Below are 14,846 nucleotides of genomic sequence, written 5' to 3'. Positions count from 1 at the left end.
AAACAATAACCCCCTCTTAAATTCTTCAGAATATTTGGAACAGAATTAAAAAGTAACATGCCTGAATCAAGACATTAAAAGACATAACATCTTTTGTAGTCAAAGATATATTTTCCTTGTAATTCTTATGACTTTAAGCTAAGAATGTCAACTCTCTAAACTAACTGAATAATTGTAAATGAATTTATGCATGGAACTGTAAAAAACAATCTCCCTTTATTGTGGAAATGGGCATTAGAATTTGCCAAAAAGGAAAGGCTTATGAGTTGAAATTCTGTGAATAGAAATTCAGGATTTTTAAAATTATAATTATATAAGCTATCTCTTAGTCTGAGCAGTATATGTCTTCAAGGATAAATAATTTATTAGGTCCTAATAATTTTGCAATCTTTTGAGATAAAACTGTCTTTTAAAAGCTGATTCTTATTGCTAAAAAAGTTTTAAAAAATCATAACAAGTTAAGCTATTAAAAGTGATGAGATACTTTTCCCATGTTATATAGATGAAAACAGGGTTTTTTATGTTGTATGTGTATCATGAAAGATAATACATTATCAGAAGCTAAATGAAGGGCACATACTGCAATAAAAATGTTAAATTAGCAACTCCTCTACTTCTTATATTTTCTTGTTTGTTTCCTCTCAATTATTCAGTAGATTTTTTTAAATTCTTATTATTTTTTTTCTTGATTCTACATAACCTTTTTAACATCCAGCCAGCTTATATAGCTTGTCTGTTCACAGAGCAGTTTGTGATTACATATATCATCTGTCATCCTCTAATATGGAAACATTAAATGGCCTTTAAAATACATAGGCAGCAAGTAAGGTTTTTATGCTTCATCAGTGGTGGATGTTGCACTGATTTTATCAGTACGAAGTAGAGCATAAGAGCAAAAAAGATTGAAAATTAAGTCAGAACTTTGAAGCAATGGAGGTAGAAAACAAGAAACTCAGCAGTTATAAATGGAAGAACAAAAAGAAAAATTACTTTTGAGTAAGAAACTACACAACCCCTCCACATACAGACCAGACATTCAAGAACAAGCAAAATGAAATTACAGTTGTAAGAGTTCACTTTGTGGATTATCTGTTTGATCTGTTGCAAGCTGAGTGGAGGAGAGGAGAGGAGAGGAGAGGAGAGGAGAGGAGAGGAGAGGAGAGGAGAGGAGAGGAGAGGAGAGGAGAGGAGAGGAGAGGAGAGGAGAGGAGAGGAGAGGAGAGGAGAGGAGAGGAGAGGAGAGGAGAGGAGAGGAGAGGAGAGGAGAGGAGAGGAGAGGAGAGATGTACAGCAATCCTATAGCCCAGCCGCCTGACCTGTTCAGAGCTGACTAAAAGTTGAAGTACATTCTTAAGAGAATTGTCCAAATGCCTCATAAAGACTGACACCGTTGGTGCATTGACTACTTCTCTAGGAGGCTTGTCACAGTGTTTGGCCACCCTCTTAGCAAAGAAATACTTTCTGATATCCAGTCTGTTCCTCCCCTGGAATAGCTTTGAACCATTCTCATGTATTCTAGCACTGGATACCAGGAAAAGGAGATCAGCACCTTCCTCTCCATCTCCTGAGGAAGCTGTAAAGAGCTGTAGGAGCTGCGAGGTCACCCCTCAGCCTCCCCCTCTAGAGAGCCCCATAGATTATTCCTCAGCCACTCTCCACAGGACATCCCTTCCAGACCTTTCCCCAGTTTTGTTGCCCTCCCCTGGGCACAATCAAGCACCTTCACATCCATGTAAAATTCTGGGGTTCAGAGCTGCACACAGCACTCCAGGTGAGGCTGCACTGATGTTGAATACAGCAGGATAATCACCTCTTTGGGCCAAGTGGTTACGATGTTTTTGATGCATCCCAGGATGTGGTCTTCCCTTCTGGCTTCCAGGGCACACTGCTAGTTCCTATTGAGCCGCTGTCGACCAGTACAATCATTTATTCTCAAACAATGTCTGTTCTATGATCAGGTAGGTACTCATTCAGCACAGCTTCATGGACTAACAGCCAGCAAATGCTATGATGTGGGGGTTTCCGAAGTAGAGATGGGCTAAACTCTGTCACATACTGCCAGATGGACATACATGAATATAGTCGTATGTGTCCAAATGATTTGATCTGCTGCTGTATATATTTTAAAAGGTGCCTTTTTTTACAAATAAAACCAGAAAATAGTCAGACTTTCTTTGGAAATATTTTCTTCCCAAATAGAATGATAGAAACAGAAATCTTGACGTTGAATTCTTTACTGGGGTTTTATTTTCTGCCACAGGTGTTGTTGGAAAAATCACTCAGAACTAATACAATGAAACCCACTGTAAGTACTTTTTTTGAATAAGCATTATGTAGTTGCAATGGTTTATTGAAGTGTTTGGTCAAACGTCCACCAGATGTCAGTACATACTTGCACAATCACACAGGTTGTGGAACAGGGATGTTTGACTAATCTGATACATCATCCAGAAGTGCAGTGTTGCGTATCACTGATGCTGCTGCTGCTGCTGCTGCAAAAAAGTGCAAATTAGTGCAATTTTAGAAATCCTTATACATTCTAAATGACAGAAAAAAATAGAATTTTGATTCTGATTTTTTCTATATCAAGCACTGTTGTTACTAGCTAGTTACAACTGCTCTGAGATTTCATTTATGAAAACAGAAACTATGTGGCAGAGAACTGCCCTGTAGATATTGTAGCCATTCATATTCTTAAATATGAGAGATTAGGAAAGAAAGAAAGAGCTAGACTTCTTGAATCGTAACAAATGAAGACTAAGGAATAATTTTATGGTTGCCTTCAAATATCTATACTGTCTTATAGTGGGGATGAACCAGACTTTTCTTGGGCAAGTACAGCTATAAGGTATAAGACAATAAATACCAGTTGCAATAAGGGAATTCATGATTTGTCAAAAAAAACCTCATAATCCACAACTGGGTCACACAATGCTTGTTGAATCTGTCTTCAAATATTAAAAAATCAGTCAAAGAAGATAATAAGCGAGTTCATCAAACTTTGAAATTAGATCCAGCTTCAAAGTTGGTTTGACAGGTGAGCTCCAGAGGTCCTCTCCAATCTAAATTATCTTCTGGTTTTATTTCAGTAGTATTTCAGAAGCAGGAAACCTAAAGATATATAAAACCTCATTAGGCTTCAGTCTGTTGTCAGATTTTTTCTTTTTTTAAGTTAGTTTATGGAAATCAGGAAATCAGCCTCCTGACTACAACAATCAGCTACATCTTTCCTATCATGTGGTTGGCAGCTGTACTGAGATGCCTCAGTGATTTTCTGTATTTTTTACATGAAGCATCTCCACATATCTCCATTCATGGTCATGAAAACTCTTCTCGACAGTTTAGTTTTTGAATGTCATAATTTGGTTTTGTATCATTATAAATCTGACAAGTTTGTTTTATTTCCTGACACAGTATTAAATACTTCATGTAAGTCCAGTGATTTTTGATGACAGTTTAAGCTAGAAAGTGTTTCAGGACATAGTTTGCATTTTTTGAAGAGTTTAATAGTATGAATTGCAACATCACCAAAATAGAAAAAAAAGGGGAGCTAAAGTTAATATCTAACTTAAAGAAACAGGTATTTTCTGAGTTCAATAAGAACAATTTTAAAAATAATTTTAATGAGAATTACTCTCATTATTCAAATATACTCTCAGTAATTAAATTTTTTTTTCTGAAAATCTATGGACATATTACAGAATAATTGCATTACCTTTCAATTTTTCTGCAAAGCTTCTCTTAAAAATTCTTCAGATGCAACTTAAAATTTTCAATGCACAATTACTTTCTCATAATCCTGCAAATTATTTGAATTATAGATGCCTGTTATCCTCAACAATCTTACAATACCTAACATACAAACATATTACTTATCATGGCTTTAAAACAGTGGTGCTTGTCCCAAGAAGTTTGATAACAACATTTACCTTGGTTACTGCATGGTACTACAAGTGCCGAGGTTGGGTGCTGGACCCCTGTATGAGCCATTCACTTAAGAGCTGGGCTTGATGATCCTTGTGCGTCCCTTCCAACTCAGAATGTTGTCTGATTGTAATATTCTTATTGCTTTCACTTTGCCTTATGTTTATTTTCATAAATGAATGTTTCATGCTGTATTTAAAATAATACTGCTATTTTACTCACAAGATTAATCAAAACCTTAACCTAAAACCTAGAACACAACCCCTAACTGAAATGTAGAAGAAACCTAAAGTATTTTCTTCTAGCAAAAAAAATGGAAATTGTGTTTTATATATAATTTCTGAAATAATAATATAATTTGCTTGATTTCTTTTTTTCTGATAGTGATCCCTAAAGGCACAAAGCGATGTCCAGAGGCCTAAGGCTGCTCAGAACAGCAGTAAAATGTTTAATAATGGCTGACAAAAGAGTGTGTTGTACTGCAGGGATATATGGATATAGCATCTAAAGGCTTTTGTTGGCAACCCTTAGGCAAAAATTAGAGGCGTGAGGACAGTGTCCTGACAAAACCAGAATCTACTTCCCCACAGAGATGGGTCACCATGGTGCTGTATAAGATGAGAGCCATTTTACCTCATTTATCATGTTATTCTCTTTCTCAGTATTCCAGTTAATGCCTGTTGAATTGTCAGCAGACAAAAGAATCATGCTTGGGTATTCATATTTTATGGTTTGGAGATAGAAAGTGTTAAGGAGGTTTTTTGTTTGATTTTCTGAAGTTTTTTGGGGGTTATTTTCATTTTTTGGTTGCTATTGTTGTTCTTGTTTTTTTAACTGCTCCACAGTTTTTCATTGTTTTCAGCATCAGGATTATTGAAATCCCACATGATTACAGTTCAGGGCACTTCACCATCTCTGATTATCTGCATAAACAATTCAGAGTCTACTTCCTCGTTTCACCCTGAAGATACAGCAGTTTATGTTTGAAATAGTTTGTATTTTATTTCACCTTTTATGTCAGACCAATTTGCCTTTAGAATTTATAAGAGCATTCTGCCACATAATAATACTCTTATTATTTTATAAATACCATCACATCGACAATATATTTATTTTCTACCAAAAGGGAATTTCTCTGAAGAATTTTACAGCAATTGCAAATACAAATGTCTAAAGAGTGAAGTACAGTTTAGGACAAAGGAATATTACTTGTTTTTCAGGGATATCTTGTACCACACAGGTACATTTTTTGTCTTTACGTGTAATTAAAAAGAAATATGTACATTTCTTAGTGCTCAAGTGAGATAAATTACACAATCTAGTCAAAATATTAAAATTTGATAACTTCATTATGAGCATAAATAGGTGAAAGATAAATGAGCCTACACAGTTATGATAGTAGATTATAATATGAATACTTTCAGAGCCACATTTTGGTAACTCTCAGTTTTCTTTCCTATAATATAAGAATGGGAAAATGTGTCTGCATGCTGAAGAAAAAAGAGGCATTTTTTATTGGCATGGCATTTAATGTCATTTGGTGTAAAAATAAAACATATCACTGCTTTCTGACTGCTGAAACTGGTGACTAAGTAATGGGAGGGCTTGACAGCTCAAGTGAGAAAATATGCTTACGCTTTTGGACAGTATGGGGGAAAAATATATTGTTTCACAAACATTCTGTCCTTATTAGGATTCCAGCTGTATAACAGCCTATTAACAGGAATATTTGCTTGCAAACCAAAATATCATATTTCTGGTCCTCCGGGCAAAGAGACTGTAACAGCAACCAAAGTTAAGGCCTTCCCAAACACCACTGTGTCCTCCAAAACATCCTTGGGTGCTTTAATTTGTTTGTTCTGGTTTCCTTCAGACTCCATAATATCAAGAATTAATCAAAACCTGGTAATCATTAAGCATAATGAGAGGTCACTTACTGATGCTAGTACCAACCTGTCAAAAGAACATTTTAACAAGCACAGGTTTCATTTCCATTTCTAGATCTATGGTAACAGCTACAAGACAGTGCTCATTTACTGTTTCTCATTGAAGTGATTTTATAACCACTGTTGTATTCTGCATTTTGTGTTAAAAGAATCGCAGAGTGGAGAGGATTAAGTAAGAGAATTGAATAATAGTCATTCTGTATGAAAAAGGGAGAAAGAAAATCATGTGCAATTACTGGAAATAAAAATAGGATTTAATATTGCCAGACTGGATATAACCATAAATAGTTTAAAAAAAATTAAGCAAAGAATGGAAAAAAGGCTAAAATAAAATGTGTATGATAAAAGAATATCTTTCTTTACAGATAAAATGCAACACAAATTCAAGCTTCACAAGGATATATGTACATAAAGACATCTGAGTTCTCATGTAGAACTCAATTCAATTGGCACATTACACAAATGTAGGAGTACTTTTCACAGGGATCTGGGAACACTTTAACCTGGGAGAAAAAAAGCAGAAATATTATTGCAAAACAACAATCAAAAGCTATTGAATTTTTTTCATAGAATGCAAAAAACTACTTGTGCTCTATAGTCCTTTACTGCCACTCCTGTAACTGTGATCCTTATTGATGAGGTTCATACTGCTCCTGGCTGCATCTCTAGTGCCTGGACAAAACTTTAGCAGTGAATCATAGTCAGAAGACTGTATGAAGCTTGGTATTCTCTCAATGAAATCCCTGAAACATGCCCCTGGTAAGTAGCACACCTCTTACACATCAGGGTAGCAAGCAAGTGTAGGCACACAGTTTGTGGTAATTGGGAGAGGGGCTGCAGACAAATCTTATCCCTAATGGGCTACAGCTGTGAAAAGCAGGTGACCAGTATTGAAAGCAATGAAATATGGAGTGCCCAGATGCACTGAGCCTCATCCCCAATGGGTACAGCTGTACAGGGCAGGTGAGCAGCATTGAAGGTAATGAGACACGGAGTGCCCGGGTGCACTGACCAACCACCAAAGGGAACAGAGGGCACACAGAGGTAAAGCATGTAAGATAAAGGAGATAAAATGTTGGGCTAAAGAACAGGAAGGGGAGCTGTTTGAAGCCTTCTGGTGTGGTGGGATGTTTTCTTGTATGGGTTGAAGCTTTTTGAAATTGTGTAGTGATACTTTGTGTATCATGGTCATCTCAACTGTGACACGTGCTATGGCAAATGCTGAGACAAGTGGGTGCCACTGCACCTCTCAGAAGACAGTTGCCTGCTACTGTCATTCTAATAATAAAGCTAAAATAGAGCTACTTATATGTTTATATAACTCCACTGATTAGTGGTTTCATTGATTATGAACCTAGTGCCAGTTCCCACACCACCAGTCCTCACACACTTACCTAGTGAATATCTTGCCTACTAACACTTTTCTTTTTTTCTCTACATGGAAACCATGGTTGTCACTTACCAAATTTTCATCTAACAAATCGTCTGCTTTCTTGAACTGTAAAAATATTTGATGTTGTGTAACAAGCAAAGGCTAATGAGAAATGAAAACCTAAAAGAAATAGTAATAACTTGCAATGAATAATAACAAAGAGTTTTCAATGTAGTTTTTCACAGGCATCATTCTTCCTCTGAACAACTGTGTTGAGACAGATCTAAAGAATCTGATAAGTGCATGAACTTGGAGAGCTCACATACAGGGACATTATTTCAAAGTAATGTATGCATACTGGTTTAAAAAGAAAACTGTATTTTAGAATATCGGGTGAGAAGAGAGTAAAACTTAAGATTATAATAACAATAGCATCAACAGCAATAAAAATAGTGATAATAATTCCCAGTTATTTATGATACAGTGAGTATTAAACTGAACTTGAAAAAAATTCCTTGAAATGAGCTTTCACAGCCAACAGAGTCTCCTGTGGGAAATGAAGTGCGTTATTTTTCTTGAACATTTAAAACTAAATCAGGCAAAACGCTATTGAAAACTTGACAAGGGGTAATTATGAATCACCAGACTGATGAACCATTTGACATAATACATCTTCTCCTCTAGTTAAATTATATTATTCTGTTACTTAAATTATGTTCCTTCTCATTTCTAAGCAGAAATTTTTCTTGTAATGAGTGTTTTATTCACAATGAAGATGCCAATCATTTGTGTTTGAAATGGCAGCTTTTCTTATGAAGTCACATTTTTTCATTTATGTATTTGGACTTGACTGAAAATACCTTTTATCAATCTATTCATTCTGTAAGGCTCAGCAGACATGAATTTACAGTGCTGTATCATGCATGTATTTAATAGAAGTCACCGTTAAGTATACTATTTGACCGTCATACCTGCATTGCAAGCAAAGTGTTCAATATTTGTCAGTTTAAAGGAGAATTACAAAATAAATATTTATTTTTGTTTGTCCTTTTTTACATTTTAGTAAATCAACAAACAGGCATTAACTATTTGTATGATTTGGAGATAATACTAAGTCATAAAATCAATATAGCTGTGATCTGGTTTTATTCTCACAAAATCTTTATAATATACTATTAATATTTTTTTAAGAAAGATTCAGATTTCAGTAAAGCAGCAAAAGTTCCTCAGAACTTTTAATACATTGAGAACAATAAATAACTGTTGCTTCACTCCAGCCAAAAACTGAGCTCAAATTTTTGATTTTTCATTGCGTAGATAACTTCCAAAACATGAAGTCAACTGAATAAATTAAATCTTTCTGGATGAGGATGCATCTTCATAGAGTTAAAATATTTTCAAAGCATATTCTACATTTAAATGAATGCCTCTTTGTCATTTTAGATTTGTCTAATCTACTTTAGGATAAGAGGACTCTATTTAGTCTGCATGACTATAAAAACCAAATAAACTAATAAGTTCATTAATTTATATTGAAAGTGGCTGAAATTTAGTGAGAAAGCAGAAAACGAATGGTCAGATACAAAAATGTTCTTCCTGTGTTTTTTCATAAATCTGGAACATGTATCAGGAGATTAGCCTTGGGATAACAGGCAAAAAGGAACTTAAAGAGGTTTCTGGTCCAACCTCCTGGTAACTGCAGGTCAGCTGTGAGGTTACATCAGGTTTCTCAGGCCTCTATTTAGTCACCCCTAGGAATCCTTCAAGGCTGGATACTGCACAATATTTCTGGGCAATTTATTCCATTGGGAATGAAGAAAAAATGCTCCTCATATCCAGTGTAAACCTGTCTCACTCAGATATATGCCCGTCATCCTAGATATTCCTCTCATACACTGCTGTGAAGAGCCTGGCTCCATCCTCTCAGTAACCTCCCTCTAGGTAATGTCAGGAATTCTGTGACATCCTGCCACTGAGTCTCTTCTCTGAGCTGAACCAGCTTCTCTCTCACAGAATCATCTCACAGGTGAGTTTCTCACCCTGGCCAATCTGCTCTCTATCTGATAAAATTGCTTCATTTTGCCAGTGTCTTTCCTGGAATGGGGGGTCCAAAATTAGTCATGATTTTCTAAATGTGGTCTGTATGCTGAACACAGGAAATAAGCCCCTCCTGTTATCTGCTACCTAGGCTTCTGCTAATATGATCCTGGAGGCTGTGGGCTACCTCTGCAGCCATGCCACATTGCTGGCTAACATTCAGTCACTGCCTGCCAAGGATTCCCAAAAGCCTTTTCCACAAGGTGGATCACTGGCCTTTCCCCAGCCTGTATTGATGTCAGGGGATCTTCTTTCCCAGGGATGGGACTTTGCTTCTGTGCTTGTTGAATTTCATTAATTTCTCCCTCCTGTCTGTCCTGAAAGACAGCCCTGCCCTGAAGCATATGCATCCTCCCAAGATTCATGTCACATGCAGCCTTGCTGATAGCACACCGTCATCCCCCCCAGATCACTGATAGAGATGCTGAACAGGACAGGCCCTAGCACATATTTCTGCACCATCCTCTGATTACTGCATCCTAGCAGAGTGCAAACCATTAATGATTATCTGCTCAGCTGAATCATTTAGCCAGGTCTTTCTGAGCTTTCCCATCTATGCTATAACATCCTAGACATTGTGGGAGACTGTGTTCACAGGCTTGCCTTTCAAATTACATCTTCTCCACTCCCTTCACCCACAAATTCAGTCATTTTGTCTTTAGAAGCAATCAGGTCATTCAGATTTATCTTTGGCAAATCCCTACAAATTGCTCCCAGTCATTTCCTCCTTTGTTGCCACAAAGTGTTTTTGAAGAGGTTTCACTCAAAGATTTTTCTAGGAAACAAAGTGAAGCTACAGAGAGCAGTGGTTTTCTATGTCTCTAAGATATCCCATATCTACATCTAATCTAGCAACTTTTACAGCCAAGGCCTAGAAACAGAAATTCCAGGTGATTGTTTACTTTGCATTGCATTAGGAGACAAACTGCTCTCCAGAGCTTTCTTTTACTCCCTGTTGAATAGAAAAGGACCTTATGTTTTCTGTCTAAGGCAGCTGGCGTGGGATGCAGTCCATAGACTGTCAAAAGTAAAACTGCACTTGTCTCCCTGATTATACCAAATGAAAATTCAAGAAATCAGTATGGTTCTTCTCATGTAGGGGTATTGTGACATATAAGATGCCCTAGGGTACATGGCTATTCATAACCACGTATAAGGCAGGATTTATTTTTGTGTTTGTATCACTCTCACATGGCAGTTGATGGCCAAGATACCCCAGGGCATCTCAAATAATAATAAACAACAGTCTAGAAAATGAAAGGGATCAAAAATTAAAGGATCCAGAGAGCCATTAGTATAATCTAAAATGGATAATTCTGTATGCAGACAGTGGTATTTAAATTTCTAAAATCTGAGGATCCTTTTTCACTCTGATTTTCTCATATCAAAGTCAAAGCAGATGTATCTCAACTATAGAAATCCTAAGGGCCATTAATATCTTACATCAACCCTCAACGCTTCTGACCATGACCATCACTGAAAATAATTGAGAGAGTATTGTCCAGATATTTGAACTCTCTCAGGCTTGGTGCTGTGACCACTTCCCTTGGGAGCCTGTTCAGCCACCCTCTGGGTGAAGAACTTTGTCCTACTCTACAACCTAAACCTCCCCTGACACAACTTCAGGCCATTACCTCAAATTCTGCCGCTGGTAACCAGAGAGAAGAGATCAGTGCCTGCCCCACCTCTTCCCCTCACGAGAAAGTCGCAGACTGCAATGAGGTCACCCCTCAGTCTCCTCCAGGCTGAACAGACCAAGAGACCTCAGCCACTCCTCATATGGCTTTCCCTCAAGGCCCTTCACCATCTCTGTTTTGTCTTGGATGCTCTCTAATAGCTTAATATCTTATTCTGAAAGCCAAAACTGCCCCAGCACTTGAGGTGAGGCTGCCCCAGTGCAGAGCAGAGGGGACAATCCCCTCCCTTGCCTGGCTGGCAATGCTGTCCCTGATGCCCTCCAGGACATGTTTGCCCCTCCAGGTTTTGTAGCAATTTACATTTGGTTACTAAAGAACTGGACTCACTTAAGACTCACAAACAGGTAGAGCAACCTTCAGATCATTAACCAAAATAATGCTGCTCTTAAACTAAAAAAGGAATTTTCTCTTTAATTTTGGTGGTTTACTGTAGGGTTTTTTTTTTGTTGTTGTTGTTGGTTTTGATTGTTTTTTTAAAATAATGCTTTTGTGTAGTCTAAATTGTTGAGTTGTTAAGAAGTTTTTGTAACAAGCAAAAAATATTTCAGAAGATAGTGTGATATTAAAAAGTCATAAAATGCAGATATGAGTACGTGTGTTCCCGAGCTGTTATTGCTCTCCTAGAGAAGGTGGATATGAGCATTTTTATTTTTTTTTAAGATTTGGAAAATGATTTAACAACATATTTTCCAGCTTATTGTAGACAGCAAAATCAATTAATCATAAGACATCCTGAACAGAAGAGATTTATGTATCAGCATTTCTTGGGCTATGGTGGCCTAGAATATGAGCTGGTATGACTGATGTGGAAGAAAACTTGCTATCAGAACAGTATCAATCTTTATGAATTTAGCTCTACATCATGCAATATATCAGTATATTCTGAATCTTAGCTTGAGCAAGCCTAAGTCACACTTCATATCTATGACAAAAGTATGGAAGGTTGCTCCTCTATATTCCAAATTTCCCTGAAGCAGTTAATAAGCATGCTGGATAGACCCCTTACCACAAGACTTGAAGAGAACAAGGTATGATGGGGTGAAATGTAAAATTGTTCTACAATGACTAATGAAAAGACTGGAGACAAATTTGTAGGAGTAGATAGGAAGCTTCATTTTGAAAGAAATTCATCAATGGAATCCCCCGAGGATGTTTGGGTGCTGAGTATGGGCATATCTGGCAAAATATGCATTTTATAAGTAATGATCTGGAAAATGACTGCTAAAGATAAAATTTATATATTTTGTCAAAGGCTAAAGAGTTACTGAAGGCTGTTATACTATGGATTTATCAGAAAATTAAATGGAGACACAACACTGTGAATATAATTCCCACAAAATTCACATTAAAAATATAATCCAGCTTTCTTGAACATATTTGAGGAGCTCTAAATGGGGCTTTAAGACTGAAAAAAAAATTACTTTATCAAAGTAAAAAAAGAAAACAAAATATATTAATATGTCTATGTTGATACATAATAAAGTGCATGCAGTTCTGACCCTCTACCTTGAATAGAATCCAGAAGGTATGAAAAGATATGAAAGAGTATAAAGACTAGCAAAGATGAAAACTGACTTGGAAATGCTTCTGTGAAAACAGCAATTAAAGTAGAACTCTTAACCCTGAAAAATAACAACAATTGTGGAATCCATAAAAGCCTAAACAAAATGTTGCAATTCATTTTCTGGTTAAAAAAAAGATGAGTTTCTATCGAGCAGAATAAAAGTCCCTTATTATAAACCCTGTATGGCCTGGTATTCATTTGGGATTTATTTTAGCAGTATGGTACAGCATAGTCACACCAAACATTTGTTGCTTTCATAAAGCTGGTTTCTTAGGGAAAAAAAATAATTGCCTTCCATACTGCTGCATTGTATAGGTATGTACTTACGTACAACATAAAACTGATAAGAATTAATTTGGTAAGTAATAAAGGCTGAGGGAAGTTCTTCACGCCTTCTTTGCCTCATTCTTACTAGCAAGACCAGTTGTTTACTGGGCACCCAGACCTCTGAGCTAGAAGACAGGGATGGGGCAGAATGGAGCTCCCAACACAAATTTCAGTGGTGTTGTTGATCTGGAGGGTAAGAAGGCTCTGCAGAGGGATCTGGACAGGTTGGATCTCTGGGCTGAGGCAATGATATGAGGCTGAACATGACAAACTGCAGGATCCTGCTCTAGGGCCCAAGAAACTCAATGCTATGGACATAGGAATGTGTGGCTGGAAGTGGTTGACTCACCATCCCTGGAGGTATTTAAAAGACTTATGGGTGTGGCACAAGTCTAGTGCCACATGTGGACATGGTTTAGTGGTGGTTTTGGTCAATCGTTTGACTTGATCTTAAAGGTCTTTCCAAGCTAAACAATTCTTTGATTTTATGTGGCAAGGTCAGCTGCAGATCTAAGAAAATCACAACAACACAGAAGGAACAAATTAATAACAGAATAGTCTAAAATTTTTCTTCTGTACTATTTAGGTATGTGTCTTACACACACTTCATTTCATATTTCTATCACGTGAGATTCACCACTGACATAGATATATTACATTGCATGCAAGAGATTTATGAGGGGCACAAGAGAGCTGCTTTCTGACACAAAAATAAGGGGAGCATAAGTCTCTCTTACTAAAATGTCCACCAAAGCTATTCTCATGCTGAAAACATAAAACAAAGTCTGATATATTTTTTTGTCACTGAAAGTACTTTTAGAAGCTGTGAGTCACTATCCTTCACTTGCAAAAAAAATTTGTCTTCATTTCACATAGCTTCTATTTAATGTGTTTCTTACAGAAAACTCACTCTACAAATGAAATAATAATTTTAATAATTTTAATAATTCCTTAAAAATCTCTTCAAAATTGGAAAAGAAGTTGGACTCAAACTTTTTTAAAAAACAGTATGTGTTTCTTTTTTTCATAACAAATTGGCTTTTAACATGGATGTTTTTCTTCTGGATTCTTTACAATACCTTTAACAGAAATACTACTACAAAGCAGACCTCACAAGATATCTCAATAATGATAACAAAACCAAATTCTGATCGAATTAATTCATGTTTTACTTGTTTGAGAAAAAGTATGTAGGAGATGATTTCTTAGAACATTTATTAAGTATTCTACTAATTTGTGATAGGTCTGTATCTCTGTGTTCTCACTGTAATTATTTTTGAAAACTTAATATCTTTTTCGTTTCCTTTAGAAAGTACAGTCTTAAACAGCTCACTGAAGAAAGGACCTCTAGTATACCATACTATCACAACAAAAAAATATTACTGTGCTAAATTTGCTAAAGACCAAAATGCAAATTAAAACACCTAAAAACTTGTTATCTTCTGGATGTCTCTATTAAATAAAACAAGACAAAACAACACAATCTTCTGATAACTTTGTATTTAAAAAACACATTTGCATATTGTTTAATAGTGTCACATAATTGTATTTTCCTATCTCTGATATTGAAATTTACTTAATATTCTTTCAAAACCACACAAAATCATACTGTAAGGTGGTGAATTCCACTTCAGCTAGGTAATCCTGCAATTTACATCAGTCAAGTTCTATCTATTTCTCTCTTTTGTTTAGTGGTGCTTTGGGGTTTTGTTGTTTAGTTTTCCACTCCCCCCCCACCCCCACCCCCACCCCCATCTTGTTATTTAAGACTACTGGTTTTTTGTAATTAAAATTGGTTGTGTTGACACAGTGAAAAAAAGCTTATACTTTTTCAAGTAATAACATAAATTGTTCAAGTAGTTATTAGTATTTCTATATTTCTGAGAAATCCAAGACACCCAAGGCTCTGAAAGCAATTT

At 36.3% G+C, this 14,846-nt stretch overlaps 1 long non-coding RNA gene across 2 annotated transcripts; it reads right to left on the bottom strand.

Annotated features, from left to right (window-relative positions):
- Nucleotides 1-1,418: 1,418 nt before the first annotated feature.
- LOC135293928 (uncharacterized) lies at nucleotides 1,419-7,102 on the bottom strand. 2 transcript variants are annotated; one of them, XR_010356040.1, is made up of 4 exons: nucleotides 6,456-7,102; nucleotides 3,716-3,799; nucleotides 2,867-3,111; nucleotides 1,419-2,489 (listed from the first exon to the last, which is right to left on the bottom strand). It is a non-coding gene; the product is annotated as an uncharacterized LOC135293928 (long non-coding RNA). The 2 variants fall into 2 exon arrangements; XR_010356041.1 differs by having other exon boundaries at nucleotides 2,906-3,111.
- Between the last annotated feature and the right edge of the window lie 7,744 nt (nucleotides 7,103-14,846).

Source organism: Passer domesticus, chromosome 2 (assembly GCF_036417665.1).
Source record: "Passer domesticus isolate bPasDom1 chromosome 2, bPasDom1.hap1, whole genome shotgun sequence".
NCBI classification, from domain to species: domain Eukaryota; kingdom Metazoa; phylum Chordata; class Aves; order Passeriformes; family Passeridae; genus Passer; species Passer domesticus.
Note: the sequence above shows the minus strand (reverse complement) of the source record. Positions and strands in the feature narration are given on the sequence as shown.